At 38.0% G+C, this 24200-nt stretch overlaps 2 long non-coding RNA genes across 2 annotated transcripts; both read left to right on the forward strand.

Annotated features, from left to right (window-relative positions):
* The first annotated feature begins 2266 nt into the window (after positions 1-2266).
* LOC309797877 lies at positions 2267-3183 on the forward strand. Its single transcript, XR_014292847.1, has 3 exons — positions 2267-2464; positions 2540-3018; positions 3116-3183. It is a non-coding gene; the product is annotated as an uncharacterized lncRNA (long non-coding RNA).
* Positions 3184-22257: 19074 nt separating this feature from the next.
* LOC309797878 lies at positions 22258-23173 on the forward strand. Its single transcript, XR_014292848.1, has 3 exons — positions 22258-22454; positions 22530-23008; positions 23106-23173. It is a non-coding gene; the product is annotated as an uncharacterized lncRNA (long non-coding RNA).
* Positions 23174-24200: the final 1027 nt, after the last annotated feature.

Raw genomic sequence — 24200 nt, forward strand, 5'->3', positions numbered from 1 at the left:
TTGCCGGGCTCTAACCATGGGGGCTGAATATACTAATGAGTAGCTTGCCAGTCTTTCCCAGAGTTCATTGGAGTTGAGTGGACAGGACTCCTAACCGCCTCCCATGTACTTCCTAGTCACTTGCTTGCAGGCTTTTGGCCGAATTGACTTGTAGAATACAATTTGCACTGCCAGATCTGCGCAGCAGAAAAAGAGTGTTCATCCCTTTGATCCACCTGCTGCTCTGGGAAGCACAAGGTCGCTTTTGGTTCGCGTTTGACCCCCTATCCGCCACCTGGGGACGCGCCACGTAGCCTCACGACTAACCGGCTCGAGATCCATCAGTGAGGAAAAACCTCAGTGAGTGGAAATCCGTGGAACATCCAGTTATTACCAGCAATTGGTTGTTTTTCATTTGAAATCTCTTTTAAGAATCATAGTTGTAGTACTGAATTTATAAGAGGGTAGAGTTTTTGGCGTTGGTCAATAACTTTGGGATTTACAATCTATTACGCTGAGCCTCGAACAGGTAAAATATTTGCCCTATACGATCTTGCGTGGCCTACCGATGTTTCCAGGTAATGTTTTTTTTTGGAACCACTTTCCTGATCTCAAAGGATGGAGAGTTCGGTTTGTTTGGAGCGCGAGATCGAGCCAAGCCTCGTTTATTATAGGGTTCCTAGGCGATAAATACTTTTCTTTAAAGTGGATAGTTGTAAATGTTGTATAAAATTGGAGAAATATACTACATGTGTTGCAAAATCGACCGCCAAAGGCGACAGCAACGCATTTCAATAGAAAAATGGAAAACTAAATAGATAAGCCAAATTGTAGAGCCGAATACACAAATAAGGGGCGGGCTATTGCGAAACTACAGTGAAAATCATGAGTCACATATTATTCGTTGCGTGAGAGATGAGAAATTATACGTTGTTCCATGGGCTCGACACAAAAATTTAGACGTTGTACACGTTGTCTTAGGTGGGTTAAAAAAGAGATTAGATCAAGACGAACTGGAAATATATCTGGCTAAAAATTCACCTCTCAAAATGCTTTACATGGTGAAGACTCTACTCCGAAGCGAATGGTACCGCCAACATTCATTTGAATATTATTTCCTTCTCGGTTTCTTTTTGATTTTCTTTTTTTTATTTCCTAATGTATACATTTTAGAAAATGGATCATGGTGCTGCTTGTAATCAAGGGAAGGTTTCATGCGAGGGAGAGGTGCGTTGTGAGGCGGTTTTTTTGCTTTTATGATTTTAATAGTTCCTCTTTCTCTTACAATATTCGTTCCTGGTGGTGATCCTTTTCGAGCATCGCGACGTTTGCGTGTGTTATTCTATAAAATACAAACGTACAAATCTTTTGAAGTTGCAACTACAACTGGGTGGCTTAAGCCACAATCATTATTGTCAGCCATCCCAATGTTCACCTTAAAGCTCTCTTGCATCTTATTCTGTCTCTCTGATACCTTTCTGGGCCATTTATAATGAATAGAAGAATGATTGTAAAGTTGCATTCAAACCCCGTATACAATCCATTTTCCATCCTTGGATTAGGGTTATAAGGCAACGAAAGCAATAAAGGGAAAGCTAGGCAAGTAGGATCTAATTAGCAAGCACTCTATGTATAATAAGTAAACAATTAGTATTTGTGTATAAATTTTTGTGTTCGCTCTCATCAACTTCCGTGCTGTTGTTTGCTTGTTTATTAGCTATTCAAGCTGTTTTTCATACATATTTTGCTAATTGTACGCATATCTCTATGATGACACTTCACTCCGTTAGCTGCATAGTACTATATGTTGCGTCCTATTGCTGTTTGTGAGTAAATGTAAGCCAAAACCAACTATGTATTTTTTATGATCAGAGATATAATTCCTATATCTGTTGTGCTGGGATGGTTTGCACACAACATACATTAGTCATAATCATTCTTGATTCTGTGTATACTGGTTGATTCTATGATTGGGAAGAAGTGGTGAGACACTTCAGAGCTTGAAGAAGTAAGTCCACCTATACTCTTCAAATGTCGGTAAGGCAACTAATAGGTTTGCTAAGTTCCCCAGAGAGCGGCTCGTAGCTGTTTTTGGTCGTTATTCACTTCTTTCGTATGCCCCATACAACCTAATGACGTGCGAGTGAATGAAGTTGACGAATATATCTTTAGTTGAGCTCTCGACCGCATTCCTCTGCAAGATCATCTAGCTCTTTATCTACAAACGCTATGGTTCCATGCTTTTCACAACTGACTTCTAATCCGACGCGGAGGTTTTTTTTTCACTTACCAATAAGAATTTTATGACAGCTTTATTTTCTGAAAATTGAGATTTAGGTCTGTGCTTTATATCCCTCAACTCGAAGTAGCGTTCGGTTTCGTAGCTATTGGAGATACAGCTGTTTCGAACGTTGATGTTACCAATCGTACAGATACCTCTCTTCAAATAAGGGCGAAGCTCAGTCATTCTGGACCACCTTTTACTGTACACTAGTTATTTTCTAAAATCTTTCCTATCACTATTCAATGCTCTAATGAAGAACGACCATATTGGTTGCAGCTCTTGGACAGCCAAATCTTACTTCTGGATGCACGTCGTACTGTTCCGCTTCGAATTGAATTTTCCCCGTCTCAGAATGCTCGATTCTATACAAATCTTCTGATTGCGGTGGAGGGAGGAGGTGGACCTCAAGTGAACTATAGGGTATTCTTTTTTTTCTTATAAGCTTTTATTTATAGATAATGTTTCATTGTTTCTTTTCTTTTCTTAAATCTTTGTTGTGTAACTTCAATGGTGTTAATTTCATTTTTATGGTTACTTTCAGCTGAAATAAACTCTTAATTTTTCTTTCTACTTTTCTAATACACTTCTACATAAAGTATTATTTCTTTTAAGATGCCGGTTCGAGGACTGGGTGGAGCTGCAGTTGTTACAGTGAAGGCCAGAGATGACCTACGTATTTCACGAAATGGAACTTATATCTTACAGTCTTCTCATGAATCAACTTTCTCATTTTCGTTGACAAACTCAGGAAACCGGTTTGTTACTAACAACCGTTGTTGATTCAGAAGCTATTGGAAGAGCATTGTATGTGATTATATCTTATATGATTCATTATAAAACTTGAACTTTTAGACGAGCGTTTTCCCGTGTAGTCGTTTTATGCACTACAGAATCTGGCGCTCTGGAACACATTCCTGCTGATATTCGTCCAGCTCCTGGAATTGTGATAGATCGTGGTGACTCTAAGGAAAGGATATTCACTGTTATTTATTTTGCTTACGTCTTGTTTTTATTTTCATTTAAATGTCCTCTGTAGTAACACATTTAGATATGTGGTCGTAAACAAAATTCACTTAAAACTTATAATTATGATTTTATCCTGAAGAAAAATTTATCGTAACGCTCATCTAACTTTTCAAAAAATTTTGACGCGCTTAATATCGCCTACAGTTATTTTAGCCTTTTTAAGCTGGTTTCCATACGTCTCCATTCTCCCATATCTTCAATGAACTCAATTGTCTCTACTGCGTCAACAGCAGTAGGCGTTTTTGCATACCTGTATTTCTGTACTCCCTTTTGATTTCGAAACTTATTAGATCCATTTAAAGTAGTTTTGTTGTAGCAACAGCGAACAGCTACTGAGCTTCAAGTGATGGTATATTGGGGAGAAGAACGCACTCGTCAACGACTAAGATGGTTGATTTACTTTCTCCTCATTCTTCTTTTTTGAGACATGAATATGGTGTTTTCATATCCTTACGTTTCACTATTTTTTACTTTCTTAAAGGTATCTCTGTCATTTCAGAATAGTTTTGTACATATTTCTTACTTGTATTTTTTATAGCTCACGAAGTTTTAGTTTCGAGAAATTGAAAGACATTTCACATCTGTGTGAAGGGATTCGTTTTACGGATGCTTTTCTTGGTGAAGAGTTATCATTCTGCCCTCCTGAAGAACATCCCATTACCAAAGAGGACGTGCGACTTTTCGATCAGAAGCTGAGGATGTCTACTATATATGTGAGTCGGTAATTTTTCGCAATGTCTGGTTTTCATAGCTGTATTATTTGTAGGTTTGCTCCCAGCTAGTTCGCCTAAGGCAATCATTGGCCTCGAGCTATTCAACATCGCTTGAGAGGAGCCTTCAACCAGAAGACACTTTTCACGAGAAATCTACTTACAAAGTAGCTGTTCCTGACCAAACGCTGCAATAGATGGGATCAAATCTTATATTTAACTAGAGATTTTCTAATTTCTTATTTCGATCTCTGGATCTCTTTCACGATGTATGGTTAGAGGGTGATATAAAAGCTGTGTTTTTGTGATACATTTCGTTCCAACGCTGGAAATGCGTTTAATGTAATGTCATATTTGAAAAAAGTGAATTCAAGAGGCAAATGATGCTGTCGACATACTCTTATGGTCCTGAATACGGCCTGGATGTGGTCCATACAACAGGTTTCATGACGGAATCCTGATTGCTGTTGTTGTGACTCAAAGTTCACGATATGCAGAAGAGGGTAATCTTCGTGTAAAAATTGTAGAGAACACTCAACAAGCGTATCGGACAGTACTGATGAAGAATTCTTTTGCAACCTAAGGAGGAGGAGCGTGCGCGAGATCGACTATCTAGGATCCTTTCCTTTGAAAGTAAGACGTCATATGGCTTGTGGCTTTCAACCAGAAAGAATTTTGTAATGATTTTATTTGGCAATCAATGACGGAGTCACTGACCTATCTGTGAATAAATGAATAAAGATAGGTAGAGTCTCATGTGTAGATGGAAACGAATAACGCAGAAAATTATAAAATAGTTCTACAATTCTCAATTGATCTCAAAAAGAATCCTGAATGGTTACAATACACTACTTTCGTGGAGTGTTGCTATAGTTGAAAGTGTTCAAATGGCATTTGCAATACACCTGATTTAAATACTAATGGTGCGCGTGTAGCGTAGTAGTTAGAGGTGGCCTGCAATACGCTTTCCAACAATCCTTGGTTCGATCCCGTACCCAGGCACACTAAACCTTCCATTCCGCTGGAATCGGTATATTGGTACCAGACTTGGTTGAGAGGATAAACACACTGACGTGATAGATCGGTAGGCCACCGAAAGTCATTTTATTGGCAAATATATGCATTTATTAATCTCTACAATGCTTGATGAAGTCGAATGCATAGCGCGAGACTGATCAGCACTGATTGATTGTCCTTTATTTTTCAAATAATAACAAAAACCACAACAATCTATCGTACTTGGCAAGAAAACGGAAATATCGATGAAAAAAAAAACATAAAAAAACCAAAGTGTGCATAGGATGAGACCGATGTCAAATAATATTGTGGTTTAATGAAACGAAGAAAAAACTCGAAAGAATCTAAAATGCCCAACTAATTTATGTGTGTAGGGTGGATACATATTAGAAAGGTATTTCTTCGCGATTCTTTTTATCCGTTTGCTAGCCTTAATAAAAGAACTAATTTACGTGGAAATTGTTTTGAAATTAGCAAGATTGTCGCTTTTTAGATCCATGTTATATGGCTTTGGACAATTAGATCAAATTTGCCACACATTTTAAAAAGGGCAACCAGAAACAGTCAATTATTTTGTACAAAAATCCTCGACAAAATCTGGTACCTGTAACGCTGTAGATTCTCGACTAATAGATTTACGTAACCCTCACATACGAATCATTTCACATCGGATCTCTGGCTAACCGATTACCATTTTTTCGCAGGAATCTCGAAAGCTACTACTACTAAGAAGTCTTTAAAAACTAGACCGCTGCTGAAAACGTTTTCAGGAAAATCGTCGATTTCAAGACGTCAAAATGCTATGCGAACAAAAGAAAAGTGTCTCGTTGGTAGAATTAGTAGATTCCAACTGTTCCTTTTTTCAGAGTAGCCATGTTGTGTTTGATCAGGATTATATCATTTTAAAAGTAAATTATGACCTTTATAAATAAATCGTCTACAATCCATCGTTATTTTATCACCTGAGATTGTTTTCATGAGAGCAGCGATTTGAATCTTCCGATTTGTTAACAGACGAACTGCTCGACAACAATGTTACAAACCAAATTCAAGGTTTAAGGGCTTCGTTGGTCTGGTGCCGCATTGAACCAGTAAGGTTATTATGTTGTTAAATGGTTAGGAAAGTGTAATCTTCTGGAATTTACTAAAGAGACATCTGGGTAAAAATATGAAGGATATTGATACTTATACTACTTCATAATTGAAAATTAAACAATTGTTGTTCAACCCTTAAGTAGTCGCCAGTTATGCGGATTTGAAGAAGCCAATTGGTCCTGAACAAGTCTGGTACCAATTCTCCAACCCGACTCCGGAGGGATGATAGGCTTAATGGTCCTCGTGTATGATCGAACCAATACTTTCTTTTGCTGAACAGTATCACTTCTAATGTGTTATCAATTCCTAATTTTAATTGTACTCTATGAAATTTAATGAATAAATTGAATGGATTCTGCTGCCTAGAATATAGCTTTTCGGTTCGCTTCCTTAACACAAAAACGCCATGTGTACCAAAATCGGTATACACCCCTTGAAAGATTCCCAGAGGTTTTCTTACCGCACTTCTTGAAATCACTAGAAAAGAAAATTCGACGTAAATCGTATGTCCGGAATAGCTCTTCGAAAACTGTTCTCTCTCCTAATAATTTATAAAAAACCTCCATTTAGAGCAGCTCAATTTGGGACAAGAGTGTATTGCTTTTTAAGAGAATATACACTACAGATTATGGCCAATGAGAAAACGCAGATATTCCCTTGTTTAGACATTGAGGTTCATTACCTTAGGACAGCTTTTCACTATGATGTAATAATAAATCAGTAATGATAAATGTTCTAACTTACTGTGTTTCTTTTCACGACAGTGAAATTATTGGAAATAATTTGGATACATAACAGCATCATTGCAGTTCTTTGAGAATTCTTCTTCAGACTGTTCAGACATTAGGGGTGAGAAGATTTTCTGTTTGGAAACAATTATTAATTCTTATTACCACCAATTTTTATTGCTGGTTTAGACCCTTACTGTTCGAGAACATACATATATGCGATATTATAATACAGCCCATAAGATAGGTCCTTCTATGCAGTAAGTCCTCAGCCAAAGGAATACTTGTATACCAACACTATCGGTGTACAAATGCCTTCTCTTATTTAGAAATTCGTACATAAAGTACATCATTATGGAATGCACTACATCTGCACTAAAATTCAGTACATCCTGAATAACTTGTGAATTCTGAAGAACTTGGTTTTGTTCTTGGATCTCTTATGTGAGATGTACTGGTAGAAAGCTGTCACAATGAATTGTCACATTGTCATACGTCAGCAAAATGGAGATTTGCCATCGGACATCCAAATCACTTTCTTGACATAAAAGGCCAATGACACAATGAGATGGCATGATGAATGTTTTAAAGTGAAATAAGCTTAAAATGAAAAGTACACACACCTTAGAAAAGTTACTAGTACTTTCCTACTTTGGTAGTTCACTTTTTACAGATAAATAGCTGGTGTTATTAAAAATTTTGCATCGTCCATGTAATGTATGTGTAAAACATGTAATGTATAATATTTTGTATTTGTATTACATTATTTTATTTATTTATATTTATTTATTATATTATTTTGCATTTGCCCTCAGGGCAGAGACGGTGATTGCATGATCTCAGGTACAGTGTACCTGATTTCTTGCAAACTTGCGGAGACGAATATATTGGCGAAACGGGAAGACCTCTTTGTGTCCGCATAGAAGAACACCTAGATGGAAAATTTAAAAGCAAAACGAGTACTCCACTAGGCACGCATAGGACACAAAGACACAACGGAGAGGATTTTGATGTTAAGGTTAATATTCTTGATCAAGAAACTAGCATATCGACACGCAAAGTTCTTGAGGCATTTTGGATTAATTTCAAAAACTCAAACATGAACCGCAAGGAAGAGTGCCTCCTAATCACACGTGATTTCGCACAATATATCAGGATGATCTTCTAGTCTGATAAAGGGGCACTCTAGAAGGAAGTATACCTCATTCCTCTTCCGCAGACACAACCTAGCGGTTGGTCGAAGGCAGAGAAGTGGTGAGTATTCTATGTTATTTACGCGGTTAGGACTTGGTTTTTGAATTTCTCTGTTTGAGTTATTGACGTGTTTGGCTTGGTAGATCGCTGTCAGTCGACCTTTCCAGGCTCTGAAGAAGGCGATACGGCCGAAACGTCAGCCTCATAATAAACTTAACAACCTCGTGCTCGTTCAAAGAAGAAGAATCAAGAAGTATAATTCCACAGTAAAAAATCGCTATCTCATGGAAAAACAATGACCATAAAAGGCGAAATCACTTTTTATTATACCAGAAACAATAAAATATCATCTGGTTGCCTCCTTTATGTACTAATTTTTTAAATCAAAACCTTTGTGTCACATGAAAATCTCTGCAGTCGTCATTCGGACTTTTAATCCTTGGCATAAAGCATTTAGGATTACTCGCATCCTTCAAAAGGTTGTTTTTTAAAGCCATCTTACATTTAACGTGCACTTATCTTAGCTAGGGAGAGTGTCACAAAAACTAACATATTTCACGTTTTCTACTCTTGCTCTTCTTTTTTTTTAAAATGCGACGTGGTAAATGGATATACCTTATTTTTTATACTTAGTTTTCTAAGTATTGCTTATTTGTCCAAAATAATATTCCTTTTTGAAATTAAAAATAAGTGATCGAATATAAAAGAGTGATTTTTACATAAACGAGTATAAAGAGTAAAGTGACGACACGGAGTATACAGTTCATATTCATTGGCATCAATGGATTCAAACTGTGAAAATCGAAAATTTCAGGGTTTACCATGTTATCTACACATGTCTATTCACTATGACCAGTCAACATCCGAAAACAGCATTCGATTTCCTCACCTACAATTGGACCATCCAACACTTGAAGAAATCAGCATCGAGCGGGTGAAAAGCGTCGAGAAAGCGTGCAAGAGACTTTTTCGAGTGCCTTCGGATTTAATGTAGTAATCATGTCGAGTGCCAAATATAGTTTAGTTTTCAAGCTGATATTTCCTTAAATATACCCCATTAAGAGATGCCATTAAGACACCATTTTGATACTGTGCTGGATTAGTGTTTTACTTAATTTGGGGTCAAAATTTAAAGATGAAAATTTGCCTAGATTTAAACACACCTATAATTTTGAATTTCATTTTTAACTACCTATTTCTGTTAATCGGTAGTGTTATTATCAATCGAAATAACCGCTAAGACACTGAGATATTTGCAAAACTTCGGGGCGGTGCGAACTTCCAACCAGATGATTGCCCTTTCCGGGGGGTCACCAGTTATCCATTACACCATCCGTGCCCCTCCCTTTGCCTTTCTCTCAGCGTGCTTTATTTTACTATACACCTATAACTGTTCCAAAGCAGCATTCCGTATATGTGAAGCTAGATTTAACATAAATATTGCTTACCAGCACTTCTTTCCGCTGTATACTTTTTCGTCAAAGAATGATAGCCAATAGAATAAATCTACTCACAAAGGTCTGAACTATTCGCACTTTTAACGTTAGCTTTCTTTCAACCTATCCTCAATAACGGATACTTCGCCGATCATGTTCGTATTTTAGCAATAAATATCCGATTTTGAGCAGAAAATTGAACACCACTACAACATCGTTAAAAAAATTAACTTTATCGGCCAAAGTGAAAGCCTTAATAAGTACTGAATTTTTTTTAAAACTGTACCAGTTTAGACATTCCATCCACGCAGAAGATAAGATTTTTTAGTCTGAAGTCGTCAAAGGCCTGTTTGGTCGCTTCTGAATTGATGTTTAGTGCGAATGAAGTTGTCCAGGATTTTGAAGTGGCAGTAATCCGTAATTCCCACTTTAAATTAGTAAACATGTCCAACTCCAACATGTCCTTCTACACTACCACTTGCAATTCGCGCTGCTAATAATTATGTAGTAGAAACCGTCTTTACCGATCTTTCATCAACATCCTATATTCCAATTTTTAGTACATTATAGCGACTTCTGCACACTAATTCTTGCCGTAGTAATTTTCCCAGGATTTTATGCGTTATGATTTCATGTGCTCAATAACATCCATGACAAGTGGCCGCAAAATTCTTCGAGCGTAATTTCGCACAAATGTGTTCCAGGTTTTTCTTCATGTGTCTTTTCTCTTGGTCATCATAAGGGTAGCTGCGATCCTTGTAATCCTCAAGCTGCTTTTCTCCATCAATAAACATTCCGAAACGAACGTTGTAACCATTGATCATTAGCAATTCTCTGACCAAATGCAGTTCAATGCAACCAGTTTCAACGATTTTGCGTCACTGTTCAATTGAAAGTTAAAAAAGTCAAATTTTGAAACGACATTATCTCAGTAGTCCAAATCAATGAAGGACAATCGACAAACCATTCGGCATTGGTCACTATCGTTGATTTTCTGAGCAATGCATCATGGATTCGACTTCAGGCATTGTAAAAGTGATTGAACGCAATGAGTTCCGGTTACCTGGCAATGTATGAAATCACTGGCCTTATCCTCCCAGACTAGTCTGGCACCAATTTCTCGTTACCAGAGGAAGGAAGGACTTGATTAGATCGGCTCTCAGATCAAACACTCAGATAGTGCTTATTCCATTGCACCTCTAACTACTACGCTACAGGTACCCACCCAGAATCAGTACAAGTTAGTATTAGAACAAGATCACTAAGAAAAATGGTGAAAAAAAACGTGAACTTTTCGCGTTGCGAAATTGGGCAATCTACTCTAAATAATCCAAATATTTCCTCAATCTTTTATAATTTTTTGCTGCATTACCTTTACAATCAGTTTTGTGGTTTATCAATTGATTGAAACCGTTTATGCTCATCTCTGACACAGTCGACTAATCTGTTCTCCACACCCCATGAGCACCAGGAGCACAATGATTTTTTTGTATGAGGCTTTTTGTTTTCAATATCTGTGATAAAAGATATCCACGGCAGGCTTGCCAAGCTTTGTCATTGCAATGCAGGACCTAACAAAGGTGTAGCTTGTCAAGTTCCTCCTATTACAAGTCGGGTTTATTTATTGGAATCTACCTCACACGGTGTCCCATTTCTACCACCTCACTTCATTTCAGCCTTCTGGTCAGTTGACATGCAAAATACAATCCATGCACATTGAGAAAAACTCATAGATTTATTCATGAGTATGGTTACCTGTATTTGAAAAATATAAATCATTCCGACAATTCAGAAGCCAAAAATCCATTTCTTCAGCGTTTCACTATCTAATAACGTAGTCGTTTTTGGCATAGTTCTAATAAGTTAGCCACCAACTATGTGTCTGGGATTAACTGAGTTGAATTTTTTCACATATCTCCGTGGAGTATTTTGAATTATGGACGAAGATTAGGGCGAAAAACAGGAGCAAAGTTGTTCTTCCATGATCCGACGTCAGATGTTCTGCGGGTCCCAGCGCATCTCTTATTGGTTTCCTCGTATTCACCATCTACGAAGGTCCACGGATTTGTGTGTGGATTCGGCTTGAAAAAAATAGGAGAAAACGAGATCAAACTCGGGCGTTGTTGCAGAATAGAGTATTTAAAACAGCAATGAGGATTAGGCCAAGGAATGCACAGGGCGACATTTGTTTCAAAAAAATCGTAACGGCGAGTTCTACCTTGGAAAATATAAAAGTCGCTGTCATTCCCCTGCTACGGTCGAAGGAGCTGGGCCACGAAACCCTGCCTCACTCACCATAGTTGCCGCATCTCTTATCTATCGTCTACGACTTTTTCAAGCATCTCGACAGCTTCCTGTTCGGTAAAAATTTCAGAAACAAACGAAGGCTTAAACTGCATTCAATGACTTCATCGCTTCCAAAAATGCAGAATTTTATGCAACCGATATGTGCCTCGTTCGCAAAAATGTGTAAATTTTAAAGGTTTTTATTACGGTTAAGAAAGCTTACTCTGAGCTAAGATGTGGCTTTCTAAGAAACAGCCCACATTTTTGACGTCGGGATGCAAAAGCAGAATTTTAGAGGAGATTTTAGGACTTGGTATGGGTATTGTAGAACTAAGAATATTAGAGTACAACTTTCTCTACATCAACTTCATATAATAGAAAGAAGTGGTAGAACCACTGTGTTTCTCAAGTAGAATTGGATTCAGATCTTTATGTTCACAATTGAACAGAAGCATTGTTTCCTGTTTTGGACTACTTCCAGTGTTTTTTTAACCTGTTATGTTTTCCTGCAAAAATAGTGTATAGCTAATATTTAATAATCACCAACCGTGTTAGGTGAACTAATATCTAGCTTCAGTTTTCATCATTTCTTAGCAATATTTCGTAACACCTTTGCTTTGCTAGAGATAATACAAAAACTTTATTACTAAAGTTGATGAAAGGCAACAGATTACTAATGAAGAACTGAGATATAATCGAAATAGCCTCTTTCCGGTTCAGTCTACTAACAGTCTTTACTCTAAATCTCCTTGATCAGCCGGTTCTCTCGTCATATAATATTTATATATTTATATTTATTGTCATGTTATTTTTGATGAAAGGAGCTCATTTACAGATTGCAGATGATTTGAATCATTCCACGAAGATGGCGGTGAATTGAGGCTGTAGGGAAACTTGTAAACTGCAGTGATGTCAACTTAATACTCGACATAATCCTAATGTTCTAAACCTTTAAGATTTACCTAACTTCTAAGCAATTGTGAATTTCTACAAAATGTTTGCAGGTGTATTTCCAAGCACAGATCTAATCTTCATTCGAGGACAATTATTTGAAAAAAACAACACGCGTGATTGTGCTGCTTATGGAGAAGGCTCAGGTGGCTGTCATTTCAAAGCCTAGCTTCCTACTTATTAACAGCTGCAGATTAATTAATCAAGCGCAAAAACTATTCGGTAGTGTTATTTACGAAGCACTAAAGTACTAAAGATATTAACAGAAAATGAGCATTTTATTGATGTTTACTTTAAACACATGTTTCCCTTGGTATTTTTATAGTCGTTCTTCTTCAAATAATATGCGAACCCCAGTTCCCAGTAGTTTTAAGGAGTGCAAAGAAAAAAACCTCTATAAACCACTCGAATGAGGGTTGTACAGATTTTCGGCATGCGTTAATATGCAATGACTTAAGTCCTTATATGACGTCATAAAACATAAAATAACGGATCAAAGGGATCGTCGTTGATCAATCCGTGAGGCGATACGCCAAGCATTCGACTTCAGCAGACATCATTGAGATGGTTGAATATATATTCAATTTATACAAACTTACGATACCTGACAAAAGTAAGAGAGTAAGAGTCTAAATAATTTTCCGATCCCAGAGTGATATGGACGACTTAGTAAGCCCGGAACCGAACCAAAGATCAATCGTGAATTTTAGGGCACCTCTAACCACTGCGTCATACTGTCGTCATGTGGAGTCATACGATGATTGAATGGTTGCTTTTAACTTTCAACACATTACATTCGAGATTTATTTGATCCAGTGCATTCAATGAGAAAATAATGAACGCTTTTAACTTTAAATTAATATATTGTCGGTTCGTATTGAACCTTAATACTTGGAATAAAACCATTGAAATCTATAGATTTTTGCCTACAGATATCCCATCAAATTAAAATTCTTATTTTCTAAAGGCAATGATATTCTTTTCACATTTCAGAGAGAAAGCCTTTATCTCCAATACAAAAGCTGTTCAATTCAACAACACAATATTTCGCCCTAGAATGCATAGACGTATTTTTCGTAGCTCCGTTTGTATTTGCGGCTACCGCGCTTATTTGAAAAGTTTGAAAAAATTTAGATTTGGTTTCATTTTTTTGGAATGTTTTGCTTCATTTGTAATAGATTTACATTACACTTGGAATGGTAGAGTAAAGTTGTTTTTATTGGTATGTAGACTTCCCAATTCCCTTACTATATTAATGAAGAAATTATAGTCTGTTATCGAAAATACAGTTTCGTTACGGAAGTGTTAATAATGATTACTGAACAAATTGCATAATATACTTAATTTTTCAAATAGTGGAATAACATTGAAGTTCGCAACTTATTTATTTTCATTTTCCAATAGAATATAGTGCTTGACAGTTGCAATAAGTCGGAACTCTTAACATTTTATAGTTCTCTCGCACAGTTCGACGAGATCTACAATATTTTTTTTTAAATCGTCGCGCAATATCGAATAAATAAACTGTAGGAGACACTATTATTGACATTCATAATCATAATGAATGCTTTCCTAAGCACAAATCAACAATTAAGAAGCGGTGGAAACTGCCTGCTGGCGGTCATAGGGATTTTATAGTGACGTGTTGATTTCTATCCATTTCTAGCTGGTTATCATGTTTTTCATTTCACGAATAGACGTGTAAAAGATATGTACGTGTTGTTTTCTTGATTTCGCTGATATAAAAGTAAACCGTCATCTCAGTGGTCTCAAATGAGTTCTCTACCTCGTAAATATACTCTCGCTCAACTTGGTGCTCCTCGTAGGTTTTTTGGAATTCAAAAATTCATATTTATCATTTTGAAATTTCCATATCGATTACTCAGAAATAATATATCGATTTTCTTAATGGTTTCTCTATTGTGTTTGAGTTTTACTGTTCCGTTAATGTTAGTGGATTTTTAACGTTTAATCTGGATGACCGTTGCTAGAGTCAGTATGCATTCCAAATATATTTTTTTATTTGTTGTTCTCTTTAATATCTTCAGACACTTCCAAAATGTCTAGCATTGCGGATGATGAAGAGATAGTGGAAGACAGATTCGATGATCAGAGTTTCGACGATGCCCCGCTTTCAGATCGTGAATCAAACTGTGAGTTTGCACTAGAATTGTTGTATACTAATTAACGAGGTACTAGTAGAATTTCCTCTGCAATCTACCATGTCGTGATGTCATTGTGTAATACTTTTTTTTTTAATTTAGTTGATGAAAAGGAATTGCATGAATATGACAATGTTCAACAATCCGTTGACGAAAGGACCAACGAACCGACAAACCCTTCTGTTTCATCTTCAGGAGTCGTACAAACGAGCACTCCTATTTGTGTGTTACTGCATTTTCATATTAATTCTATAGCCATCCACTGCATATTCACTCTTTTACATATATATACGTATGCACACGTACATACATGTGTATATACATATATATATGCATATATATACATATATGTGTATATATACATATATATGTTTTTCAGCCTTAATAGCCAAAGCTACATCTCGACATCATGATCTTGCTAAAGAATTCCATGGTATATCTCTGATCCTGCCTGAAGGTAATTTACATGGAAAAATTGGCTTTAGTTCGGGTTCCTTTTATGTGTATAGAGTTGTTTTTTCTTTTTAGCTTCATCTACACTTGATGAGCACTCTGTTGCGGAAACCACGGGATCGCTTCATTTAAGTATAAGGACAATTCAAGAGGTTTTAAAGGTATACCTTTGATCCTAACGAAGAGTGTATCTTCGATAATCAAAAATTCTGAAACGAGTATTTATTGTCTTAACTTAAGCAAGAAGTATATTTAAAAGTGACTATTACACATAAGTTAGGTTAGTAAATTCTTGCGAAACATTGATAACCCTGGCATGAAAAACAGCATAGTTTTTCTCAGTTATTTATTCGTTAAAAAAGAGATCGCGGTGTTTGAGTTCTTGGAAGAACGGTGGAATTATCTCTAATGTCGAATCTTTTAACCCGTTTATGAAAATGTTTCTTATTAGTCGGACACCTTTCCAGAATTAAAACGAAAAATTTTTCAGAAACAACCCTCTGGTGCTTCCACAGAATCGTTAATGAAGGTGTTGGAAGAGCATAGAAAAAGTCGAGTGAAGCCACGAAAAGCTCATAATCACCTTTTTGCGCCTCCGGTTTCATATATGTCAGTGCATATATCTTAATTAGTAAAAAATGGTGCATTCACACTGCTCTATTTAAGTAAACCATCATTGCCGTGTACCTCGCGTAATCTCTCTTCCACTAAATCATGTAGCAGTGGTGGAATCATGGTAGGAGCTGTCTTTTATAGTTGCCGCAATAACATTGCGCAATATATTTGTAGTTTAGGCTGGATTCGCTGTGGCAGAAAATGCTTTGGTAGGTTAAGTTTCAAGTGTTTCTGTAAAGGCTGTCTTCCTGATTTATTTTCAAGGCTAACATATTCTGTTCAGGATAAAACTACAGATATGAATAAGACAATTGTTCCTGACAATGAAATGGTTTCAAAGGTTTCTGCCACATTGACGGTTGTTCTTTGACTTTATTTTGCTATCGTTCTATTTAGCATGATTCATTTTCCTTTCAGCTCTTTATTTTGCTCGCCCACCCACTACTTTTTTATTGCTCTTCTCCATATATTTAATCTATACAGCTTCCCGATGCAGACGTTATATCACGCGTCGCCTGAGAAGCTTATTTTGTACAAATTAAAGTTTGCAAAATTTTTTTGCAAACGGGTTAGTTCTTTTCGCGACGGAACTGTTCTAAGAAGAAGGAAACTAAGAGTACCAGCTTATTATTATGATTCCATATGTTTTATCATTGAAGACATTAGAGATACTCGACTCTATCGTAACAACTCGTATAACCTAAACGTTTTGCCATCAACTTTTGAACCTTTTGGTATACCATTTATATATATACTTGTGGAGTTTGTATATATGTATATATACATACAAACAAACATATATACAAACATATATACATATAACATTTATATATTTATAATATATATACATATATATAACCTCAGGAGGGGCTGGTGTAGAGCAGTGATTAGAGGTGAATTTGCAATATGCACTGTATCGAACAAAGGTTCGATCCCTTCATCTAAGGTCACCATGCCTTCATCTCTCCGTGGATGACGAGTTGGTTAAAACTTGTTTGGAAGGATAAAAGCACTAACTTGAAACATCATTGGGCCACCTTTGGCTAGTGTATAGGCCAGATACGCATTCAATCATTCCTATGATGGTTGATGGAATCGACCACATGCCACTTCCTTCATGGTCTAATCAAAGCCGAATAGTTAATCCTTTACCTAAGGAGCTTCTACTCACCAATTTGAAAACTCTTTGAGCTTGTGCAATCTTTCCAGCGTCCTAGAGAGGTTTTCAAACAGGAAATTTTCTCTACTGAAGCAAAGTTAGCAATTCGCATATTGTTTAGAAGACATTTTAAAAGTCTCCAGTTCTACTTTCATTGTAAGCTAAGTAAGACAGATTTTCAAATTTATCTCTTGATGGGATTTGGGATTCAAGAGGATGGAATACATAAGCGAAGTTTGGAATTCCTCTTAGTAGTGTTAACAGTTGTTATGTGAAGGCACAGTCTAATAAATATGTTCATCTCTTCAAAAGATGTTGGTACCCTCGATTCTGATTCGTCGCCTGCCCAAGCCACTTTACTTTCACAACGAGATATTAGAAGTACTCCAAAAATTCTTAAAGTTCTGTTCATTCTCCCAGAAGCTGCAGTCCATTGCAAAATCTGTTCTCGATAATCCAAGTGTCGTGATGCATCATATTGCTCCACCACTGAAGTCATCTTTGTCCTTCTATGTACCTCTCTTTACTTTCTTCGCATATGAGAAGCACTGGATGTTTCTGTGGCTTATGAATTGTATTTTTTACACTCGTTGAACAATTCGAAAAAGTTCAGTTCTCTTCGGCCGACATAACACAAGCGTTTATTTGAACATACAATTTAACATCCAGTTCAACTGTATCACCTGTATTCCCGTTGATCTTCGATTGAATCAAGCGGGCGCCAGTAATTCCTCCATCTGTCCCTGTCGCGTGCAAGAGTGGTCCAAAGGGTTCTGCTCGCTCTAGGGACACGTTGAGCATCATACCATTCGTTCAGCGTGTTTGTAAAGAACTCTGAAGAATCGGGTCGGTGGTCTTCCTGTTGTGCGCTTGACATCCCGAGGAATCCAATCCGTGGCGGCTCTTGTCCATCGGTTGCCATTTCGTCGCATCACGTGCCCGGCCCACCTTATTTTTGACATTTTGGCGTAAAGGACGGCGTCTCTAATTTTCGATCGTTGACGTAGGTCCGAGCTTCGTATTCCCTCTCTCACTTGCGTGACACGCGACACTCCTAGCATCGCCCTTTCGCTGAGTGTTCTTTCATCCTGCCTACGTAGCGATCAGGTCTCTGATGCGTATGTTAATGCAGGAAGCATCGTTGAGTCAAAAATGTGGGCACGGAGTCGAGTGTTCTTCATCCTCTTCACTACATCCTCGATGCTCTTAAAAGCTCCCTAAGCTGCTCTCTTCCTCCTGCTCAGCTATGGAGCTACGTCATTCATCATGTTGAGTTCTCGAGTTCTTCTAGGTACACATAACTGTTGCATTCGGAGATATTTGTTCCGTTGAGCTTAAATGGGGCCTTTGAGACCGATCCGTTTTCATGAATACCGTTTTCGTCATGTATAGTCGAAGACCAATACTTCCACATACTCGGTCAATGTCGGCAAGCATTCGTTCCGCCTGACTGATGTTTGATGTTATAAGGACGATATCATCAGCAAAGCGAAGATGGTGTAGTTGCCGACCATCATTTTTCACTCTTTCATTGTCCTATTCCAATTTTCGCATAACGGCTTCGAGGCTCGATGTGAAAAGTTTTGGCGACATTGTGTCGCCTTGTCGAACACCCCTCTTTACGTTCATTTTAATTGCGTTGTAAAATGGCGATACGGTATTCTATTCGTGAAATTCTTCTATAGCTCACGAAGGAGTGGTGTTTGGGTAGCGACGCCCTGGTTTCCCAGAGCTTCTATCACCGCTTCGGTCTCAACTGAGTCAAAGGCTTTCCTCAAGTCGATGAAAATGAGACAGAGCGGTCTTTTATACTCTCGTGATAGTTCGATGAGCCTCGTTATTGTGTGTATGTGGTCTATCGTACTGAATCCTTTTCGGAACCCTGCTTCCTCGCATGGCTGTACCTCGTCCAATGTTCTGTCCATCCTGTTGAGAATGACTCTAGTAAAGAGTTTATTTACGACGGACAGCAGGCAGATTGGGCGATAGTTGCCAATGTCGTGGAGGTCTCCCTTTTTGTACAACAACACGGTTTTGCTGGTCTTCCATTGTTTGGAAGCTTGCATTCTGACAGGTAGCCTGTGAAGAGACGAGCCAGTGCATTTGCACACCCAAATCGGTTATGCAAAATCTTCGGTTTACTATGATGTGGTCTATTTCACTATGGTACTCTCCATTGGGGGATTCCCACGTCCAGCGTTGACAGAGGGGCTTTTGGAACTGTGAGTTACCATGGATTGTCTTGGTCGTCATGATAAACTCGGATAGCCTCTCTCCCTGTTCGGTCCAATCTTAGCGTTGAAGTCGCCAATTATGACTTTGAAGGAGGTATGATCTTCTCTGTAGAACTTCTCCAAGTCCATATAAAACGCTTCGACCTCATCTTCGTCGTAGCTTGAGGTAGCTGCGTAGACGACGTAGATAATTAGAGCCGGCATAGGCCCACATCTCTTCAACCTTAACCGTCCGATTCGGGTTGTTAGTTGTTTAAACGATTCGATGTTCATGGCCAAACTCGTGTTGACGAGGACACCAACGCCTCCAACTCCTCTATTGTCGCATGTTCCAAGGAAGAGTTCTTTTCCAGGATCATAAACGGCGTTAAAGGAATGATGTCTCCTCGTCTCAGCCAGTCCGATGTCGTCGTATCTGATCTTTCTGGCCTGCATCAGCAAGTCCTCAACAGCGGACTCAGATGCAAGCGATCTTGCGTTGTAGGTACAGATCGTCACCTTAGTCCTATCACATTTAGGTAGCCCAGATAGCCCTGAGATTGTAGCAGCCTCTCCGTACTCGTCCTACCCAACGCTGCCTTATCGGGGGCTCTTTCGTGGTCAGGGGAATGACTCTCATTTATTTTACTCTGTTTGGCATCTTTTGTACCCACGGGGTAGCTTGCCGGGCTCTAACCATGGGGGCTGAATATACTAATGAGTAGCTTGCCAGTCTTTCCCAGAGTTCATTGGAGTTGAGTGGACAGGACTCCTAACCGCCTCCCATGTACTTCCTAGTCACTTGCTTGCAGGCTTTTGGCCGAATTGACTTGTAGAATACAATTTGCACTGCCAGATCTGCGCAGCAGAAAAAGAGTGTTCATCCCTTTGATCCACCTGCTGCTCTGGGAAGCACAAGGTCGCTTTTGGTTCGCGTTTGACCCCCTATCCGCCACCTGGGGACGCGCCACGTAGCCTCACGACTAACCGGCTCGAGATCCATCAGTGAGGAAAAACCTCAGTGAGTGGAAATCCGTGGAACATCCAGTTATTACCAGCAATTGGTTGTTTTTCATTTGAAATCTCTTTTAAGAATCATAGTTGTAGTACTGAATTTATAAGAGGGTAGAGTTTTTGGCGTTGGTCAATAACTTTGGGATTTACAATCTATTACGCTGAGCCTCGAACAGGTAAAATATTTGCCCTATACGATCTTGCGTGGCCTACCGATGTTTCCAGGTAATGTTTTTTTTTGGAACCACTTTCCTGATCTCAAAGGATGGAGAGTTCGGTTTGTTTGGAGCGCGAGATCGAGCCAAGCCTCGTTTATTATAGGGTTCCTAGGCGATAAATACTTTTCTTTAAAGTGGATAGTTGTAAATGTTGTATAAAATTGGAGAAATATACTACATGTGTTGCAAAATCGACCGCCAAAGGCGACAGCAACGCATTTCAATAGAAAAATGGAAAACTAAATAGATAAGCCAAATTGTAGAGCCGAATACACAAATAAGGGGCGGGCTATTGCGAAACTACAGTGAAAATCATGAGTCACATATTATTCGTTGCGTGAGAGATGAGAAATTATACGTTGTTCCATGGGCTCGACACAAAAATTTAGACGTTGTACACGTTGTCTTAGGTGGGTTAAAAAAGAGATTAGATCAAGACGAACTGGAAATATATCTGGCTAAAAATTCACCTCTCAAAATGCTTTACATGGTGAAGACTCTACTCCGAAGCGAATGGTACCGCCAACATTCATTTGAATATTATTTCCTTCTCGGTTTCTTTTTGATTTTCTTTTTTTTATTTCCTAATGTATACATTTTAGAAAATGGATCATGGTGCTGCTTGTAATCAAGGGAAGGTTTCATGCGAGGGAGAGGTGCGTTGTGAGGCGGTTTTTTTGCTTTTATGATTTTAATAGTTCCTCTTTCTCTTACAATATTCGTTCCTGGTGGTGATCCTTTTCGAGCATCGCGACGTTTGCGTGTGTTATTCTATAAAATACAAACGTACAAATCTTTTGAAGTTGCAACTACAACTGGGTGGCTTAAGCCACAATCATTATTGTCAGCCATCCCAATGTTCACCTTAAAGCTCTCTTGCATCTTATTCTGTCTCTCTGATACCTTTCTGGGCCATTTATAATGAATAGAAGAATGATTGTAAAGTTGCATTCAAACCCCGTATACAATCCATTTTCCATCCTTGGATTAGGGTTATAAGGCAACGAAAGCAATAAAGGGAAAGCTAGGCAAGTAGGATCTAATTAGCAAGCACTCTATGTATAATAAGTAAACAATTAGTATTTGTGTATAAATTTTTGTGTTCGCTCTCATCAACTTCCGTGCTGTTGTTTGCTTGTTTATTAGCTATTCAAGCTGTTTTTCATACATATTTTGCTAATTGTACGCATATCTCTATGATGACACTTCACTCCGTTAGCTGCATAGTACTATATGTTGCGTCCTATTGCTGTTTGTGAGTAAATGTAAGCCAAAACCAACTATGTATTTTTTATGATCAGAGATATAATTCCTATATCTGTTGTGCTGGGATGGTTTGCACACAACATACATTAGTCATAATCATTCTTGATTCTGTGTATACTGGTTGATTCTATGATTGGGAAGAAGTGGTGAGACACTTCAGAGCTTGAAGAAGTAAGTCCACCTATACTCTTCAAATGTCGGTAAGGCAACTAATAGGTTTGCTAAGTTCCCCAGAGAGCGGCTCGTAGCTGTTTTTGGTCGTTATTCACTTCTTTCGTATGCCCCATACAACCTAATGACGTGCGAGTGAATGAAGTTGACGAATATATCTTTAGTTGAGCTCTCGACCGCATTCCTCTGCAAGATCATCTAGCTCTTTATCTACAAACGCTATGGTTCCATGCTTTTCACAACTGACTTCTAATCCGACGCGGAGGTTTTTTTTTCACTTACCAATAAGAATTTTATGACAGCTTTATTTTCTGAAAATTGAGATTTAGGTCTGTGCTTTATATCCCTCAACTCGAAGTAGCGTTCGGTTTCGTAGCTATTGGAGATACAGCTGTTTCGAACGTTGATGTTACCAATCGTACAGATACCTCTCTTCAAATAAGGGCGAAGCTCAGTCATTCTGGACCACCTTTTACTGTACACTAGTTATTTTCTAAAATCTTTCCTATCACTATTCAATGCTCTAATGAAGAACGACCATATTGGTTGCAGCTCTTGGACAGCCAAATCTTACTTCTGGATGCACGTCGTACTGTTCCGCTTCGAATTGAATTTTCCCCGTCTCAGAATGCTCGATTCTATACAAATCTTCTGATTGCGGTGGAGGGAGGAGGTGGACCTCAAGTGAACTATAGGGTATTCTTTTTTTTCTTATAAGCTTTTATTTATAGATAATGTTTCATTGTTTCTTTTCTTTTCTTAAATCTTTGTTGTGTAACTTCAATGGTGTTAATTTCATTTTTATGGTTACTTTCAGCTGAAATAAACTCTTAATTTTTCTTTCTACTTTTCTAATACACTTCTACATAAAGTATTATTTCTTTTAAGATGCCGGTTCGAGGACTGGGTGGAGCTGCAGTTGTTACAGTGAAGGCCAGAGATGACCTACGTATTTCACGAAATGGAACTTATATCTTACAGTCTTCTCATGAATCAACTTTCTCATTTTCGTTGACAAACTCAGGAAACCGGTTTGTTACTAACAACCGTTGTTGATTCAGAAGCTATTGGAAGAGCATTGTATGTGATTATATCTTATATGATTCATTATAAAACTTGAACTTTTAGACGAGCGTTTTCCCGTGTAGTCGTTTTATGCACTACAGAATCTGGCGCTCTGGAACACATTCCTGCTGATATTCGTCCAGCTCCTGGAATTGTGATAGATCGTGGTGACTCTAAGGAAAGGATATTCACTGTTATTTATTTTGCTTACGTCTTGTTTTTATTTTCATTTAAATGTCCTCTGTAGTAACACATTTAGATATGTGGTCGTAAACAAAATTCACTTAAAACTTATAATTATGATTTTATCCTGAAGAAAAATTTATCGTAACGCTCATCTAACTTTTCAAAAAATTTTGACGCGCTTAATATCGCCTACAGTTATTTTAGCCTTTTTAAGCTGGTTTCCATACGTCTCCATTCTCCCATATCTTCAATGAACTCAATTGTCTCTACTGCGTCAACAGCAGTAGGCGTTTTTGCATACCTGTATTTCTGTACTCCCTTTTGATTTCGAAACTTATTAGATCCATTTAAAGTAGTTTTGTTGTAGCAACAGCGAACAGCTACTGAGCTTCAAGTGATGGTATATTGGGGAGAAGAACGCACTCGTCAACGACTAAGATGGTTGATTTACTTTCTCCTCATTCTTCTTTTTTGAGACATGAATATGGTGTTTTCATATCCTTACGTTTCACTATTTTTTACTTTCTTAAAGGTATCTCTGTCATTTCAGAATAGTTTTGTACATATTTCTTACTTGTATTTTTTATAGCTCACGAAGTTTTAGTTTCGAGAAATTGAAAGACATTTCACATCTGTGTGAAGGGATTCGTTTTACGGATGCTTTTCTTGGTGAAGAGTTATCATTCTGCCCTCCTGAAGAACATCCCATTACCAAAGAGGACGTGCGACTTTTCGATCAGAAGCTGAGGATGTCTACTATATATGTGAGTCGGTAATTTTTCGCAATGTCTGGTTTTCATAGCTGTATTATTTGTAGGTTTGCTCCCAGCTAGTTCGCCTAAGGCAATCATTGGCCTCGAGCTATTCAACATCGCTTGAGAGGAGCCTTCAACCAGAAGACACTTTTCACGAGAAATCTACTTACAAAGTAGCTGTTCCTGACCAAACGCTGCAATAGATGGGATCAAATCT

This window comes from Mesoplodon mirus, assembly GCF_964341445.2.
Source record: "Mesoplodon mirus genome assembly, contig: HAP1_SCAFFOLD_1166, whole genome shotgun sequence".
In the NCBI taxonomy this organism is placed as follows: Eukaryota; Metazoa; Chordata; class Mammalia; order Artiodactyla; family Ziphiidae; genus Mesoplodon; species Mesoplodon mirus.